The 18,449-nt window shown below is 41.9% G+C and overlaps 10 non-coding genes across 10 annotated transcripts; 4 read left to right on the top strand and 6 right to left on the bottom strand.

Annotated features, from left to right (window-relative positions):
* Nucleotides 1-8,306: 8,306 nt before the first annotated feature.
* On the bottom strand, nucleotides 8,307-8,422 carry LOC141286816 (U5 spliceosomal RNA). The gene has a single exon (XR_012339357.1). It is a non-coding gene; the product is annotated as a U5 spliceosomal RNA (small nuclear RNA).
* Nucleotides 8,423-8,821: 399 nt separating this feature from the next.
* trnag-gcc (transfer RNA glycine (anticodon GCC)) lies at nucleotides 8,822-8,892 on the top strand. The gene has a single exon. It is a non-coding gene; the product is annotated as a tRNA-Gly (tRNA).
* Nucleotides 8,893-10,215: 1,323 nt separating this feature from the next.
* On the bottom strand, nucleotides 10,216-10,331 carry LOC141287396 (U5 spliceosomal RNA). Its single transcript, XR_012339458.1, has one exon. It is a non-coding gene; the product is annotated as a U5 spliceosomal RNA (small nuclear RNA).
* Nucleotides 10,332-10,730: 399 nt separating this feature from the next.
* trnag-gcc (transfer RNA glycine (anticodon GCC)) lies at nucleotides 10,731-10,801 on the top strand. Its single transcript has one exon. It is a non-coding gene; the product is annotated as a tRNA-Gly (tRNA).
* Nucleotides 10,802-12,123: 1,322 nt separating this feature from the next.
* LOC141287388 (U5 spliceosomal RNA) lies at nucleotides 12,124-12,239 on the bottom strand. The gene has a single exon (XR_012339456.1). It is a non-coding gene; the product is annotated as a U5 spliceosomal RNA (small nuclear RNA).
* Nucleotides 12,240-14,031: 1,792 nt separating this feature from the next.
* Nucleotides 14,032-14,147, bottom strand: LOC141287384 (U5 spliceosomal RNA). The gene has a single exon (XR_012339455.1). It is a non-coding gene; the product is annotated as a U5 spliceosomal RNA (small nuclear RNA).
* A 399-nt stretch (nucleotides 14,148-14,546) lies between these two features.
* trnag-gcc (transfer RNA glycine (anticodon GCC)) lies at nucleotides 14,547-14,617 on the top strand. The gene has a single exon. It is a non-coding gene; the product is annotated as a tRNA-Gly (tRNA).
* A 1,322-nt stretch (nucleotides 14,618-15,939) lies between these two features.
* On the bottom strand, nucleotides 15,940-16,055 carry LOC141287380 (U5 spliceosomal RNA). Its single transcript, XR_012339454.1, has one exon. It is a non-coding gene; the product is annotated as a U5 spliceosomal RNA (small nuclear RNA).
* Nucleotides 16,056-17,847: 1,792 nt separating this feature from the next.
* On the bottom strand, nucleotides 17,848-17,963 carry LOC141287373 (U5 spliceosomal RNA). The gene has a single exon (XR_012339453.1). It is a non-coding gene; the product is annotated as a U5 spliceosomal RNA (small nuclear RNA).
* Nucleotides 17,964-18,362: 399 nt separating this feature from the next.
* trnag-gcc (transfer RNA glycine (anticodon GCC)) lies at nucleotides 18,363-18,433 on the top strand. The gene has a single exon. It is a non-coding gene; the product is annotated as a tRNA-Gly (tRNA).
* The last annotated feature ends 16 nt before the right edge of the window (nucleotides 18,434-18,449 follow it).

Here is an 18,449-nt window from a genome sequence, read left to right as displayed (position 1 = left end):
TGTTTTATACTTGAACTGTTTTATATCTATAGATTTCATTTTAGGCAAGTCGTGATGATTTGAGAAGGCAAACTAATCAAACAGACTATGATCAGTCTTCCGCTGGGCGCTGTTCGGTAAATATATATATATATTTAACGAATAAAAAAAATGCTCCAAGCGTTTTTCTAAATTAGCTAAATAAAAAACCAAACTAAATATAAACATTTTGCCATTACATACAAAACTGAACTATTTTATAGCTGAAACAGTAAGTTGTTTTGGGAGAAGGGGAAAATATATTTTTATCCCGTCTATTGCTTCACCGTTATTTCGAGAATAAACCCAGCGTAAATATGCAAATGTCACTCCCAAAACATATCAGCTTGCATGTGCCGAAAAACGAAAGTTTCATACAAATTCAAAAAGGATTATAGCCTGGAAAGTGCACAGCACGCTCCCCTTAATCACTAAAAGTTCATAGAGATCTCACAAAATTCCGTTATAATTAATAAAGCTCTCTAAACAATAAATATTTTATTTACATCGCGTCTACACTCATAAGATGATTCAGGAGCGCACAAAACGCCACTTAATAAAAACCGATCAGGCGCTTTCAGCAGTGAGTGATTTCTGACAAGTGTTTCTAATTGTTCGGAAACAACAGATATGTCTGTGATTGGCTACATTGCTCAACGCTGCAAAAACACGTTGGATAGTTTGCCAGATCTTCAATTGCTTTGCAACTGCCCCCCCTTGCCCCCCCCTAATGTCGCCCATGTATATATATATATATACATATATATACATATATATATATAATTTGCAACTGTAAATCCTGTAAATTTGTTTTCAAAGTTTACATGTTTTTGTGGGTACAAACAAGTGTGATGTATTTTAGTTGCATTTCTACTTTATTAATTTTATTTGCTTATTTTTGTAAATGTGTATTTATTGGCCAGTTTAGCTCAGACAAAATTAAGCAGAAATAAATGTTATTTATTAATGTCAGGTTTTAATCTACAAACATCAAATTAACAAAAGATTTAAAAGTAAAAAACAACATTTTAATTTATATGACATAAAAATAATATTGACATGAGTTGTGGATTAAAAGGTGCTGAACTAGTTATTCAAAATTTCACATGAGAGGTATGTTAAAATCTACATCAGTTCAGCCTGAAATGTGTATATATTTTACTGTATAGAGAATGACCATAAAGTATGTTATATCAGTATAATAGGTTGCATTCAAAAATGTATCTACAAAATAAACAATTTAAGCCATTATTCTAATTGATGATAAGCCAAATAGTGTTTGAAGATTAAATCAGGTGAGACAAGTTCTTTACTTAAAATCAATGTTTTATTAAATTGACTCAAACATGCCTTCAGTGGAATTTAGAGAGTTCTAAAACAAGTGTAAACAAAAAAAGAAGAAAAAAAAAACCACAAGTATAACCAAGGAAATTATAGCTGCTGCAAAGCAATGGGAATGGACAAAAAGAACAAGGTCAATTAGATATATGTACACAAGCAAATAACAATCAGTTAGATTAATCAGTACACATTTTACAAACAGTTGCAATTTACCAGAATATGCTCCGTTTAGGTCTTATGTGTTAGAATGGATGTTAAGGACAAAAACAATGACCAATTAAAATGTAACTCAAAGGAATGGATGGAGCAACAGAATGGTGCAACATGAAAATAATGGATGATTACAATTAGAATTTCTATTTTCTATTTCTGGGCAGTAAATGTATTTTCCTGCCACTCCAGGGATGGCCGTATGGATATGTTGGCTGTGTGGTCCCTGTTTAAGGACTATGTGGCAGAATCTGCACAGGCGGCCTGCTCGAGAACAGCTCCAGCTCATGCCATGGTCATGCTTAGGCAGAAGAACAAGAACGGGTGGCTGAGCTCAGGGAACTAGGAATTAAAAAGAAGTTGGACAGGGTAAAAATAATTAATTACATGGTTAATATAAATTGCAGAGTTAATATGGAAATGATGGAAATAAATAAAATGACTAAAGCAGAGTTAAGACAACATCTTAGTGTCAGAGAAGTTTTCAAAATGGAGGGGTTGTCTACATGTTGTTCATTCTTACCATTTTCACCACTGTACTCAAAGGCAAGTGCTTTGTGTGAAGCGGTGCCAGCAGCACTTGTGCAGAGTTCTGAAACAAAGGACAGTCTTTATGTTTTGCATTTGAACAGGTTATTAGCATCATAGTACGATGACAAATTTTGGTTGTGTTTGTGATAACGATACTAAACTAAATCTGACATGCTTTCTGCTGGTATCATCAAATCTAATTTAATGCTTTTTATAATAAAACAACCCATATATAAATATTTAACATAAATATATAATATAAAGGTGATTCTTAACCTATAGGTACTTTTATGTTCTTTGGTCAATTTCTTTTTTTTTTTTTCACAAATTCCTCTTCCTTTGTTAAGCTAAAATTAAAACCACCCTAAAAACCTTTTTACTAATTACTATTATGATTTTTCCATACTTTTCAACCTCCTTTTAGGTCTCCTTGTTGCACACCCAGACTTTTAAACTTCAACAATGAAAATACAGTTTATAAATATTACTTATCTGGTAACTATTAATGTACCTGAATTAAGCTCTAATAAAATAATTAAAAAAATATTATAGTATTTAATTCGAGACCTCTGTCAGAATTACTTTTTATACAAAATATTGGTGTCATTTCCACCACAACACTGTGCGTTTCTATGAAAATATTGAGTGACATCAGAGCACATGTTGGACACGGACAAATTTAAATTTTCAGCAACAACAAATTAAGAAACATCAAAGTAAATATTGCTTGATCAGTTAATATATTTATTATGTGTAATTTCCACCACATGCTGTTCCTTCAAAGAGTGTTCGGTAAATAAGAGTATATTAAATACATGAAATGCTAAGTATTAATTCAAAGCCAATCAGTGAAGCTATCTTCCATTTTTTACACAAATAATCTACAGAAATGTCATTTCCACCACACTGTCCTTTGTGGTGGAAATAACATTCATGGTTACAAAGTACAATTAATATGGATTAGATCGACAGTAGATTTGCAGGACTGCAAATGTTTCAATCCAGTCATGTTCCAGCATTGGTATGAAGCTTCCCTACAATTACGTTCATTTCATGTCATTTCCACCAACACACACATTTTTTTAAATATTTCAAAAGGTCTCATCACTCATTAAACATTCAGCCACAATTTATGAGATCATGCTCTACTTAATATAAAAATTCAATATTCATTATCTAATAAGATCTTACCCAAACCAATGTTTAGTTTCAGAGTGTGACAGGTGTACAGTTTATGATTTGGACCTTAGGGCAGTTAATTTGTCTCGTTGACAACTGTATAAATATTTTACAATCTGAAAAAAATGATTAAACTAGTTACAAAAATGATCTTAAGACAATTCCTGAGTGACATAAATTTATTCTATTTTTAAAAAACAGCTGTATATTGTGATGTGGTGGAAATTACAGTTGTTCATTGCAAAAAAAATAGTAAAATATAAACAATTTCTCTTGTAATCTAAGTTTCGGACCTTAAAACTTGACAAACTATTTGGGTCTGTGTAATGTGACTTTCGCAAATATTTATTTTCCTCAGCTTAGTTGAAGAAATGTGCATAAATATATAAATGGTCAAAGGTTTTTAATGTTTAAAAACAATTCTGTTCTGCTCACCAAGGCTAAAAAAAAAAAAAATAATTCTATGCTAGTATCTGTTAAAATGTAGTTCATTGTTGTGATAAAAGCTGAATATTCAGCATCATTACTCCAGTCTTCAGTGTTACACGATCCTACAGAAATCATTCTAATATACTGATTTGCTGCTCTGGTTATGATTATTGGTGCTCAAACATTATCCATGGTTCTTCTTATTATATTGAACATTTTTTTTTCCCTTTAATTTTCAATTTTGTGGAAATCATGATACATTTTTTTTTATTTGATGAATAGAAAGTAAAAAAATAACAGCATTCATTTGAAATAAAATATTTTTTAACATAAAAAATGTCTTTTCACTTTTGATCAAGTAAATTTTTTCCTTGGGAAATATTATATATTACTTTCTATTAATCAAATAATCCTGAAAAATAAAATGTATCATGATTTCAACAAAATTGTGAAGCAAAAACATATGTGTGTGTATATATTGATCATTAGAAATGTTGCAAATCAGCATTTTAGTGTGACTTTACCAAGGACTGGCATAATGATGCTATAATTCAAATTGAATCACATAATACAATCACATATAATATAAGTTATATTTTAAAATTCATTCACATAAAAAGTATCATAAATTTAAATGATATATTATATTATATTATATTATATACTATACTATATATATTACATATTATATAATATAGACTATTCAAAAACATTAAACAATCTTAATGATCCCAAACTTTGACCGGTTATATGTTTTAAATTAAGTGCCATTGAATTTGACAATGCAATGATGATAGTCTTGGATATGTGAGAAAATCTTTATAATTTAAACTGCATCACTTCTAACCTTACTTAAATCAGCATATTCGTGATATCTTCCCCTTAAATTGTTTTCTGCTGATTCATTCAAGAATCAATCAAGTTTCTGTCTTTATGAATGTATCAATGATTCATCGACTCAAAAATTATTTAACTAAAAAAAACAAAAAACGCTGATTTATTCCGTAACAAAACACTAATTATTACTTGTTAATTGAATGACAAATCTGCAATCGTGGTAATGTTCTGAAAACAGCATTCTCTTTTGGTCCGCTCACGTTGCTTAACTAGGCTACATCGTATGTAATTTTCTTGACTTTAATACTTTTAATGCCCCGCGGAAACCCTGTCTGATCATCAGCCCTACACTAAAATGGAAACATACCTGGAGTTGACTCAGGCCTCTCTGCTGAGGTCTCCTTCACTAGGAACATCAGTTCCGCTGGAAGAGCCACAGGTGTCTTCCCCTTTAGGCCTGGAGAGGCTGGAGCTACACAAACGTTAATAGACCAATTATTATATTTATGCAACCAAAATTAACTCAACATTTGATTACATGATCTAGATTACAGTGTTTTTACCATCAGCTGGAGATGCCTTCAATCCAGCACTTGTATCAGGAGTTGGTTTGGATAGTGCAGCAGATGGAACTACAACATACAAAACCATCAGTCATTTCAGAGTTTACAATATATGCTAGTAATAGTATAGTGTTGGTGTTAGTAGGAACTAAAACAGCCATATGTTTCCTTCTCCTGCCTGTCATAGATTTAAAATGCTTACATTTACACACTGTGTACCTTGAGACCATCTTACAGTTTTTTTTCAGTCGCTAACAAGCGTTTGTCTAAACAGTTGTCACATTTTCAAAACTCTAAACACAATTAGCACAGCATCTGCCTTTTGTGGCCATACCATTCACACATTTCATGTCGTTTTCACCCAATATGGAGTCAGTGAACACATTTCCACAGTGCTTACATTTTCTTAACAGACAAGCTATACCTACCAACAAAATTATGGATTGTTTTTGTAGTATTTACAAATGTTAACACAACATCCCACAATAGCAAAAACAATGTTTCAAACCTTAGATACAGTATAAAAACCTGTATCCTGTAAAAAAGTATGAATTACAGTTTTTCAATCGCTAACAAGCGCTTACCCATACTTCAGATACTTTTTCTAAACTCTTAACACAGACTCACATCTACAAAACATAATTAGCCAAAGGGATAATTTTTGTCTTAAAAATACATGCATCTCTCACTGCATCTGCTCCTCTCACTGCATCTCTCACTGCATCTGCTCCTCTCACTGCATCTCTCACTGCATCTGCTCCTCTCACTGCATCTCTCACTGCATCTGCTCCTCTCACTGCATCTCTCACTGCATCTGCTCCTCTCACTGCATCTCTCACTGATCCTGCTCCTCTCACTGCATCTGCTCCTCTCACTGCATCTCTCACTGCTCCTGCTCCTCTCACTGCATCTCTCACTGCATCTGCTCCTCTCACTGCATCTCTCACTGCATCTGCTCCTCTCACTGCATCTCTCACTGCATCTGCTCCTCTCACTGCATCTCTCACTGATCCTGCTCCTCTCACTGCATCTGCTCCTCTCACTGCATCTCTCACTGCTCCTGCTCCTCTCACTGCATCTCTCACTGCATCTGCTCCTCTCACTGCATCTCTCACTGCATCTGCTCCTCTCACTGCATCTCTCACTGCATCTGCATTCAAGTGTTAATACCCAATGAAACATGAATGCAGAACAAAAATGCATACTTACCCTCATTGTAGTTGGTTTCAATTCATCATGGCACGAATTCATAGTCCTTAGGACAGTTGGAATGATGCACATTCTCCCTGGGAAGAACAGCACTTTTTTCTGCATCTTGATCTACCATGAAAGAAAAACTGAATTTTAGGTTTATTTGTCAAAACCAATCAAACTCTTTGCACTGTTATGTTATAACATATGCCCTTTACGTTGCGCAAGGCATATATATATGCACACACATACGGTCTGAGATAAAGTTATCAAATCAACTGTAAACATCTATAAATATTATTCCCTGTCATGCACAAGACTAGTTTTCTTTTTCAGAATATTCCTTTTATTAGTAGTAGTGTATATAAAAATAATTAAGGAATATTCTGTCTTGTGCATGACAGGGAATACTATTTAGATATTTTTACAGATGGTTTGGTAGCTTCATCTCAAAAGGTTATGTTGTTTAATGGATGTGTATTATTTCACACATTGAAAGTTGTAAAATTATTATAAAGCCCATACATTTGTTTCTAAAATTAGGCTATTAAGCCTTGTGCAACGTAAAGGACATATTAAAGTCTACCTTATCTAACTTGCACAAAGAATTTACAGCAGTAAGCTACCTTAGACAGTGCAATGTGTATCTGCGAGTTATCAACACATTACTACTGAAATCTATGCCATACATAGCTTATTTGACATCACCAAATGAAAACCATTCACATAAACGTAAAAAACAACAACATATTCATTCATTATTTAGCTCGTATTTACCACAAGCCAAACGAGTGATGTCATGCTAACTAAACGGATAATTTAACCGAATGACATAAAAACTGTACACATGAACATATAAAACGATCATGTTCATTCATAACTTTGCGTGCAAACCAACCTTTGATGATATAATAGTAAACAAAAGCAGACAGCGTAAAGTTTAGTAACGACCAACGGAGCGAAGCGGGCGTTTTCGCTCAACAACTAATTGGTTATCATTATTAACAGCACCAAAAACGTAACCTACAAGGTAATATATATAAATACAGTAACTTACCTTTGATAGATGTGCTGAATAGAATGAACGAGGCAGATATTCACTGAGTGTATTTCACGCTCCGAGTCGGTATGAAAATGGCGACTTCAAACTTCCCGGGGAGACGAAACACGGAAGAGCGCCACTAGAGCGTCAGTGGACAAAAGAATATTGCATCCGTAGTGGTTTAGCACTACCATTGAGAATGAATGGGAAACGGTTTAGGGACGTTTAGCTAAACTATTCACGGCTGCCGCGCGGAAGACCGGGGTTCGATTCCCCGACGGGGAGACCCAGCTCTTTGCTGCTGCTGAACGACTCATCCAAAAGATTTTGGTGCTGACAGAGGTCACAGAAGGAGTTCTGCTTCAACGTCAGCCAGAGCCAAAACAAATGCGTTGGCCGGGAATCGAACCCGGGTCAACTGCATGGAAGGCAGCTATGCTCACCACTATACCACCAACGCAAGTTCCCGACTCCAGCTTTTAGCCATCTGAAAAGAATGCTTGAAATGCACAAGTCACTGATAGGGCAAAAGGAGCTGAAGCCATCTTTGTTTGTATCCCGTCATGTACGAGAGAGTGCTGTCTTTCCATGCGGGCTAAAGAAATCTGGAGCTGCGACGCAGAAAGCGCAAAGGCCGCAAGTACAGAACGTGGTGAGGCGCGCTTCGTTCCACCACCCATTGGCTGGTGGCCAGTTTTACTCTTGACACTCCAATACAGCTCTGTTGTGAGCAGAAAAGAATGCTGGAAGTACATAAGTCACTGACAGGGCCAAAGTAGCTGAAGCCCAAGGTTTGGATCCCATCATGTCATGAGAGTGCTGTCTTTCCATGCTGGCTGAAAAAAAATGTGAAGTTGCGACACAGGAAGCGCAAAGGCTGCAAACACGGTCCACGAGAAAGCACGCTCTGCTCCAATGCACATTGGTGTGTGGTCAGATTTAGTCTGCTATTGAAACTGCACTGCAGCTCTGCTGTGAGCAGAGCACCCAAAAATACAGGTCACTCGGAAAGGTTCCTCTCCACGGAAATCTTTAGTAAAAGGCGAAAGATTTATGCGTCTATGAAGAGAAACTCGAGTTGTGTGCCCTTGCGCTTGAGCATGTGCGCTCCCTGTGGTAAACCACTATACTCACAAAGGGTAATCTAGGGTGCCGATAAGATTTTCATCTCCCCCTCACTCCAAATGGGAGGAGTAAAAGTTAAAAAGTCTCTTCCATCATCCATTCTCGCCTGCCACACAGGAGGCCTGGCTCTGATTCCCGGGCAAATGCAGGAACAGAGTTCTTTTAAGTAAGGGGTGTGTGTTTGCATGTGTGTGGGATTCTTTAAAATGAGCCTTGAAGGCCAAGCCTGATTTGCTAGAAGGAGCTCCAAACTTTGCATATTGACCCAACCCCCCTTTACCTGGATTTGACGTGTAACAGTTACGCACCATTACTAAATCCAGGGCAATGTGAAGGCCGAAAGTCTCCCAGCCGAGCATTGGTGGTTCAGTGGTAGAATTCTCGCCTGCCACGCGGGAGACCCGGGTCCGATTCCCGGCCAATGCAGGAACGGAGTGCTTTTAATTAAGTTGTGTGTGTGCTTGCATGTGTGTAAGGTTCTTTAAAATGAAGCCTGATTTACTTGAAGGAGCTCCAACCTTTGCATACCGACCAACCCCCGTTCCCTGCCGAATCTTTTCAGAAACTCATTAGTCCGTCTATATTCGTCAAATGCCTATAAAACTTGTTCACTTTATCTATAGGTTGACGAAGTTTAGCAGTGGGCAATATACTCGTAAATGCGGTGTTAATTCCAAACGTTCTCCCTCCTTTCCGAGCATTGGTGGTTCAGTGGTAGAATTCTAGCAGTGGTTGATATGATCCACGTAAATGCGATGTTACTGCCACATGATTTCCCATCCTTTTTTTCATGTTCCCATTATGAAAAGTAAAAAAAAAATAGTAATAATAGTAAAGTGGTCCAAATGAGGACCCCCTGTAATGTGTAGCATTCAAGATATTGGGAGACTCAATAAGATCAAGGCAGGTTGATTTGTTTTTTTTCATGGAGTAGTGGCTCCTTATGCTGATGTCGGTGAAGTCAAGTCAGCTGGGGGCGAAGCACAGCGGGTACAGCTCCTCGTTAGTATAGTGGACAGTATCTCCGCCTGTCACGCGGAAAACCGGGGTTCGATTCCCCGACGGGGAGACCCAGCTCTTTGCTGCTACTGAACGACTCATCCAAAAGATTTTGGTGCTGACAGAGGTCACAGAAGGAGTTCTGCTTCAACGTCAGCCAGAGCCAAAACAAATGCGTTGGCCGGGAATCGAACCCGGGTCAACTGCTTGGAAGGCAGCCATGCTCAACACTATACCACCAACGCAAGTTCCCGACTCCAGCTTTTAGCCATCTGAAAAGAATGCTTGAAATGCACAAGTCACTGATAGGGCAAAAGGAGCTGAAGCCATCTTTGTTTGTATCCCGTCATGTACGAGAGAGTGCTGTCTTTCCATGCGGGCTAAAGAAATCTGGAGCTGCGACGCAGAAAGCGCAAAGGCCGCAAGTACAGAACGTGGTGAGGCGCGCTTCGTTCCACCGCCCATTGGCTGGTGGCCAGTTTTACTCTTGACACTCCAATACAGCTCTGTTGTGAGCAGAAAAGAATGCTGGAAGTACATAAGTCACTGACAGGGCCAAAGTAGCTGAAGCCCAAGGTTTGGATCCCATCATGTCATGAGAGTGCTGTCTTTCCATGCTGGCTGAAAAAAAATGTGAAGTTGCGACACAGGAAGCGCAAAGGCTGCAAACACGGTCCACGAGAAAGCACGCTTTGCTCCAATGCACATTGGTGTGTGGTCAGATTTAGTCTGCTATTGAAACTGCAGTGCAGCTCTGCTGTGAGCAGAGCACCCAAAAATACAGGTCACTCGGAAAGGTTCCCCTCCACGGAAATCTTTAGTAAAAGGCGAAAGATTTATGCGTCTATGAAGAGAAACTCGAGTTGTGTGCCCATGCGCTTGAGCATGTGCGCTCCCTGTGGTAAACCACTATACTCACAAAGGGTAATCTAGGGTGCCGATAAGATTTTCATCTCCCCCTCACTCCAAATGGGAGGAGTAAAAGTTAAAAAGTCTCTTCCATCATCCATTCTCGCCTGCCACACAGGAGGCCTGGCTCTGATTCCCGGGCAAATGCAGGAACAGAGTTCTTTTAAGTAAGGGGTGTGTGTTTGCATGTGTGTGGGATTCTTTAAAATGAGCCTTGAAGGCCAAACCTGATTTGCTAGAAGGAGCTCCAAACTTTGCATATTGACCCAACCCCCCTTTACCTGGATTTGACGTGTAACAGTTACGCACCATTACTAAATCCAGGGCAATGTGAAGGCCGAAAGTCTCCCAGCCGAGCATTGGTGGTTCAGTGGTAGAATTCTCGCCTGCCACGCGGGAGACCCGGGTCCGATTCCCGGCCAATGCAGGAACGGAGTGCTTTTAATTAAGTTGTGTGTGTGCTTGCATGTGTGTAAGGTTCTTTAAAATGAAGCCTGATTTACTTGAAGGAGCTCCAACCTTTGCATACTGACCAACCCCCGTTCCCTGCCGAATCTTTTCAGAAACTCATTAGTCCGTCTATATTCGTCAAATGCCTATAAAACTTGTTCACTTTATCTATAGGTTGACGAAGTTTAGCAGTGGGCAATATACTCGTAAATGCGGTGTTAATTCCAAACGTTCTCCCTCCTTTCCGAGCATTGGTGGTTCAGTGGTAGAATTCTAGCAGTGGGTGATATGATCCACGTAAATGCGATGTTACTGCCACATGATTTCCCATCCTTTTTTTCATGTTCCCATTATGAAAAGTAAAAAAATAATAGTAATAATAGTAAAGTGGTCCAAATGAGGACCCCCTGTAATGTGTAGCATTCAAGATATTGGGAGACTCAATAAGATCAAGGCAGGTTGATTTGTTTTTTTCATGGAGTAGTGGCTCCTTATGCTGATGTCGGTGAAGTCAAGTCGGCTGGGGGCGAAGCACAGCGGGTACAGCTCCTCGTTAGTATAGTGGACAGTATCTCCGCCTGTCACGCGGAAGACTGGGGTTCGATTCCCCGACGGGGAGACCCAGCTCTTTGCTGCTGCTGAACGACTCATCCAAAAGATTTTGGTGCTGACAGAGGTCACAGAAGGAGTTCTGCTTCAACGTCAGCCAGAGCCAAAACAAATGCGTTGGCCGGGAATCGAACCTAGGTCAACTGCTTGGAAGGCAGCTATGCTCACCACTATACCACCAACGCAAGTTCCCGACTCCAGCTTTTAGCCATCTGAAAAGAATGCTTGAAATGCACAAGTCACTGATAGGGCAAAAGGAGCTGAAGCCATCTTTGTTCGTATCCCGTCATGTACGAGAGAGTGCTGTCTTTCCATGCGGGCTAAAGAAATCTGGAGCTGCGACGCAGAAAGCGCAAAGGCCGCAAGTACAGAACGTGGTGAGGCGCGCTTCGTTCCACCGCCCATTGGCTGGTGGCCAGTTTTACTCTTGACACTCCAATACAGCTCTGTTGTGAGCAGAAAAGAATGCTGGAAGTACATAAGTCACTGACAGGGCCAAAGTAGCTGAAGCACATGGTTTGGATCCCATCATGTCATGAGAGTGCTGTCTTTCCATGCTGGCTGAAAAAAAATGTGAAGTTGCGACACAGGAAGCGCAAAGGCTGCAAACACGGTCCACGAGAAAGCACGCTTTGCTCCAATGCACATTGGTGTGTGGTCAGATTTAGTCTGCTATTGAAACTGCAGTGCAGCTCTGCTGTGAGCAGAGCACCCAAAAATACAGGTCACTCGGAAAGGTTCCCCTCCACGGAAATCTTTAGTAAAAGGCGAAAGATTTATGCGTCTATGAAGAGAAACTCGAGTTGTGTACCCATGCGCTTGAGCATGTGCGCTCCCTGTGGTAAACCACTATACTCACAAAGGGTAATCTAGGGTGCCGATAAGATTTTCATCTCCCCCTCACTCCAAATGGGAGGAGTAAAAGTTAAAAAGTCTCTTCCATCATCCATTCTCGCCTGCCACACAGGAGGCCTGGCTCTGATTCCCGGACAAATGCAGGAACAGAGTTCTTTTAAGTAAGGGGTGTGTGTTTGCATGTGTGTGGGATTCTTTAAAATGAGCCTTGAAGGCCAAGCCTGATTTGCTAGAAGGAGCTCCAAACTTTGCATATTGACCCAACCCCCCTTTACCTGGATTTGACGTGTAACAGTTACGCACCATTACTAAATCCAGGGCAATGTGAAGGCCGAAAGTCTCCCAGCCGAGCATTGGTGGTTCAGTGGTAGACTTCTCGCCTGCCACGCGGGAGACCCGGGTCCGATTCCCGGCCAATGCAGGAACGGAGTGCTTTTAATTAAGTTGTGTGTGTGCTTGCATGTGTGTAAGGTTCTTTAAAATGAAGCCTGATTTACTTGAAGGAGCTCCAACCTTTGCATACCGACCAACCCCCGTTCCCTGCCGAATCTTTTCAGAAACTCATTAGTCCGTCTATATTCGTCAAATGCCTATAAAACTTGTTCACTTTATCTATAGGTTGACGAAGTTTAGCAGTGGGCAATATACTCGTAAATGCGGTGTTAATTCCAAACGTTCTCCCTCCTTTCCGAGCATTGGTGGTTCAGTGGTAGAATTCTAGCAGTGGGTGATATGATCCACGTAAATGCGATGTTACTGCCACATGATTTCCCATCCTTTTTTTCATGTTCCCATTATGAAAAGTAAAAAAAAAATAGTAATAATAGTAAAGTGGTCCAAATGAGGACCCCCTGTAATGTGTAGCATTCAAGATATTGGGAGACTCAATAAGATCAAGGCAGGTTGATTTGTTTTTTTCATGGAGTAGTAGCTCCTTATGCTGATGTCGGTGAAGTCAAGTCGGCTGGGGGCGAAGCACAGCGGGTACAGCTCCTCGTTAGTATAGTGGACAGTATCTCCGCCTGTCACGCGGAATACCGGGGTTCGATTCCCCGACGGGGAGACCCAGCTCTTTGCTGCTACTGAACGACTCATCCAAAAGATTTTGGTGCTGACAGAGGTCACAGAAGGAGTTCTGCTTCAACGTCAGCCAGAGCCAAAACAAATGCGTTGGCCGGGAATCGAACCCGGGTCAACTGCTTGGAAGGCAGCCATGCTCAACACTATACCACCAACGCAAGTTCCCGACTCCAGCTTTTAGCCATCTGAAAAGAATGCTTGAAATGCACAAGTCACTGATAGGGCAAAAGGAGCTGAAGCCATCTTTGTTTGTATCCCGTCATGTACGAGAGAGTGCTGTCTTTCCATGCGGGCTAAAGAAATCTGGAGCTGCGACGCAGAAAGCGCAAAGGCCGCAAGTACAGAACGTGGTGAGGCGCGCTTCGTTCCACCGCCCATTGGCTGGTGGCCAGTTTTACTCTTGACACTCCAATACAGCTCTGTTGTGAGCAGAAAAGAATGCTGGAAGTACATAAGTCACTGACAGGGCCAAAGTAGCTGAAGCCCAAGGTTTGGATCCCATCATGTCATGAGAGTGCTGTCTTTCCATGCTGGCTGAAAAAAAATGTGAAGTTGCGACACAGGAAGCGCAAAGGCTGCAAACACGGTCCACGAGAAAGCACGCTTTGCTCCAATGCACATTGGTGTGTGGTCAGATTTAGTCTGCTATTGAAACTGCAGTGCAGCTCTGCTGTGAGCAGAGCACCCAAAAATACAGGTCACTCGGAAAGGTTCCCCTCCACGGAAATCTTTAGTAAAAGGCGAAAGATTTATGCGTCTATGAAGAGAAACTCGAGTTGTGTGCCCATGCGCTTGAGCATGTGCGCTCCCTGTGGTAAACCACTATACTCACAAAGGGTAATCTAGGGTGCCGATAAGATTTTCATCTCCCCCTCACTCCAAATGGGAGGAGTAAAAGTTAAAAAGTCTCTTCCATCATCCATTCTCGCCTGCCACACAGGAGGCCTGGCTCTGATTCCCGGGCAAATGCAGGAACAGAGTTCTTTTAAGTAAGGGGTGTGTGTTTGCATGTGTGTGGGATTCTTTAAAATGAGCCTTGAAGGCCAAACCTGATTTGCTAGAAGGAGCTCCAAACTTTGCATATTGACCCAACCCCCCTTTACCTGGATTTGACGTGTAACAGTTACGCACCATTACTAAATCCAGGGCAATGTGAAGGCCGAAAGTCTCCCAGCCGAGCATTGGTGGTTCAGTGGTAGAATTCTCGCCTGCCACGCGGGAGACCCGGGTCCGATTCCCGGCCAATGCAGGAACGGAGTGCTTTTAATTAAGTTGTGTGTGTGCTTGCATGTGTGTAAGGTTCTTTAAAATGAAGCCTGATTTACTTGAAGGAGCTCCAACCTTTGCATACTGACCAACCCCCGTTCCCTGCCGAATCTTTTCAGAAACTCATTAGTCCGTCTATATTCGTCAAATGCCTATAAAACTTGTTCACTTTATCTATAGGTTGACGAAGTTTAGCAGTGGGCAATATACTCGTAAATGCGGTGTTAATTCCAAACGTTCTCCCTCCTTTCCGAGCATTGGTGGTTCAGTGGTAGAATTCTAGCAGTGGGTGATATGATCCACGTAAATGCGATGTTACTGCCACATGATTTCCCATCCTTTTTTTCATGTTCCCATTATGAAAAGTAAAAAAATAATAGTAATAATAGTAAAGTGGTCCAAATGAGGACCCCCTGTAATGTGTAGCATTCAAGATATTGGGAGACTCAATAAGATCAAGGCAGGTTGATTTGTTTTTTTCATGGAGTAGTGGCTCCTTATGCTGATGTCGGTGAAGTCAAGTCGGCTGGGGGCGAAGCACAGCGGGTACAGCTCCTCGTTAGTATAGTGGACAGTATCTCCGCCTGTCACGCGGAAGACTGGGGTTCGATTCCCCGACGGGGAGACCCAGCTCTTTGCTGCTGCTGAACGACTCATCCAAAAGATTTTGGTGCTGACAGAGGTCACAGAAGGAGTTCTGCTTCAACGTCAGCCAGAGCCAAAACAAATGCGTTGGCCGGGAATCGAACCTAGGTCAACTGCTTGGAAGGCAGCTATGCTCACCACTATACCACCAACGCAAGTTCCCGACTCCAGCTTTTAGCCATCTGAAAAGAATGCTTGAAATGCACAAGTCACTGATAGGGCAAAAGGAGCTGAAGCCATCTTTGTTCGTATCCCGTCATGTACGAGAGAGTGCTGTCTTTCCATGCGGGCTAAAGAAATCTGGAGCTGCGACGCAGAAAGCGCAAAGGCCGCAAGTACAGAACGTGGTGAGGCGCGCTTCGTTCCACCGCCCATTGGCTGGTGGCCAGTTTTACTCTTGACACTCCAATACAGCTCTGTTGTGAGCAGAAAAGAATGCTGGAAGTACATAAGTCACTGACAGGGCCAAAGTAGCTGAAGCACATGGTTTGGATCCCATCATGTCATGAGAGTGCTGTCTTTCCATGCTGGCTGAAAAAAAATGTGAAGTTGCGACACAGGAAGCGCAAAGGCTGCAAACACGGTCCACGAGAAAGCACGCTTTGCTCCAATGCACATTGGTGTGTGGTCAGATTTAGTCTGCTATTGAAACTGCAGTGCAGCTCTGCTGTGAGCAGAGCACCCAAAAATACAGGTCACTCGGAAAGGTTCCCCTCCACGGAAATCTTTAGTAAAAGGCGAAAGATTTATGCGTCTATGAAGAGAAACTCGAGTTGTGTACCCATGCGCTTGAGCATGTGCGCTCCCTGTGGTAAACCACTATACTCACAAAGGGTAATCTAGGGTGCCGATAAGATTTTCATCTCCCCCTCACTCCAAATGGGAGGAGTAAAAGTTAAAAAGTCTCTTCCATCATCCATTCTCGCCTGCCACACAGGAGGCCTGGCTCTGATTCCCGGACAAATGCAGGAACAGAGTTCTTTTAAGTAAGGGGTGTGTGTTTGCATGTGTGTGGGATTCTTTAAAATGAGCCTTGAAGGCCAAGCCTGATTTGCTAGAAGGAGCTCCAAACTTTGCATATTGACCCAACCCCCCTTTACCTGGATTTGACGTGTAACAGTTACGCACCATTACTAAATCCAGGGCAATGTGAAGGCCGAAAGTCTCCCAGCCGAGCATTGGTGGTTCAGTGGTAGACTTCTCGCCTGCCACGCGGGAGACCCGGGTCCGATTCCCGGCCAATGCAGGAACGGAGTGCTTTTAATTAAGTTGTGTGTGTGCTTGCATGTGTGTAAGGTTCTTTAAAATGAAGCCTGATTTACTTGAAGGAGCTCCAACCTTTGCATACCGACCAACCCCCGTTCCCTGCCGAATCTTTTCAGAAACTCATTAGTCCGTCTATATTCGTCAAATGCCTATAAAACTTGTTCACTTTATCTATAGGTTGACGAAGTTTAGCAGTGGGCAATATACTCGTAAATGCGGTGTTAATTCCAAACGTTCTCCCTCCTTTCCGAGCATTGGTGGTTCAGTGGTAGAATTCTAGCAGTGGGTGATATGATCCACGTAAATGCGATGTTACTGCCACATGATTTCCCATCCTTTTTTTCATGTTCCCATTATGAAAAGTAAAAAAAAAATAGTAATAATAGTAAAGTGGTCCAAATGAGGACCCCCTGTAATGTGTAGCATTCAAGATATTGGGAGACTCAATAAGATCAAGGCAGGTTGATTTGTTTTTTTCATGGAGTAGTAGCTCCTTATGCTGATGTCGGTGAAGTCAAGTCGGCTGGGGGCGAAGCACAGCGGGTACAGCTCCTCGTTAGTATAGTGGACAGTATCTCCGCCTGTCACGCGGAATACCGGGGTTCGATTCCCCGACGGGGAGACCCAGCTCTTTGCTGCTACTGAACGACTCATCCAAAAGATTTTGGTGCTGACAGAGGTCACAGAAGGAGTTCTGCTTCAACGTCAGCCAGAGCCAAAACAAATGCGTTGGCCGGGAATCGAACCCGGGTCAACTGCTTGGAAGGCAGCTATGCTCAACACTATACCACCAACGCAAGTTCCCGACTCCAGCTTTTAGCCATCTGAAAAGAATGCTTGAAATGCACAAGTCACTGATAGGGCAAAAGGAGCTGAAGCCATCTTTGTTTGTATCCCGTCATGTACGAGAGAGTGCTGTCTTTCCATGCGGGCTAAAGAAATCTGGAGCTGCGACGCAGAAAGCGCAAAGGCCGCAAGTACAGAACGTGGTGAGGCGCGCTTCGTTCCACCGCCCATTGGCTGGTGGCCAGTTTTACTCTTGACTCTCCAATACAGCTCTGTTGTGAGCAGAAAAGAATGCTGGAAGTACATAAGTCACTGACAGGGCCAAAGTAGCTGAAGCCCAAGGTTTGGATCCCATCATGTCATGAGAGTGCTGTCTTTCCATGCTGGCTGAAAAAAAATGTGAAGTTGCGACACAGGAAGCGCAAAGGCTGCAAACACGGTCCACGAGAAAGCACGCTTTGCTCCAATGCACATTGGTGTGTGGTCAGATTTAGTCTGCTATTGAAACTGCAGTGCAGCTCTGCTGTGAGCAGAGCACCCAAAAATACAGGTCACTCGGAAAGGTTCCCCTCCACGGAAATCTTTAGTAAAAGGCGAAAGATTTATGCGTCTATGAAGAGAAACTCGAGTTGTGTGCCCATGCGCTTGAGCATGTGCGCTCCCTGTGGTAAACCACTATACTCACAAAGGGTAATCTAGGGTGCCGATAAGATTTTCATCTCCCCCTCACTCCAAATGGGAGGAGTAAAAGTTAAAAAGTCTCTTCCATCATCCATTCTCGCCTGCCACACAGGAGGCCTGGCTCTGATTCCCGGGCAAATGCAGGAACAGAGTTCTTTTAAGTAAGGGGTGTGTGTTTGCATGTGTGTGGGATTCTTTAAAATGAGCCTTGAAGGCCAAACCTGATTTGCTAGAAGGAGCTCCAAACTTTGCATATTGACCCAACCCCCCTTTACCTGGATTTGACGTGTAACAGTTACGCACCATTACTAAATCCAGGGCAATGTGAAGGCCGAAAGTCTCCCAGCCGAGCATTGGTGGTTCAGTGGTAGAATTCTCGCCTGCCACGCGGGAGACCCGGGTCCGATTCCCGGCCAATGCAGGAACGGAGTGCTTTT

Source organism: Garra rufa, chromosome 1, assembly GCF_049309525.1.
Source record: "Garra rufa chromosome 1, GarRuf1.0, whole genome shotgun sequence".
In the NCBI taxonomy this organism is placed as follows: Eukaryota; Metazoa; Chordata; class Actinopteri; order Cypriniformes; family Cyprinidae; genus Garra; species Garra rufa.
This window is presented reverse-complemented; position numbering and strand designations above follow the sequence as displayed.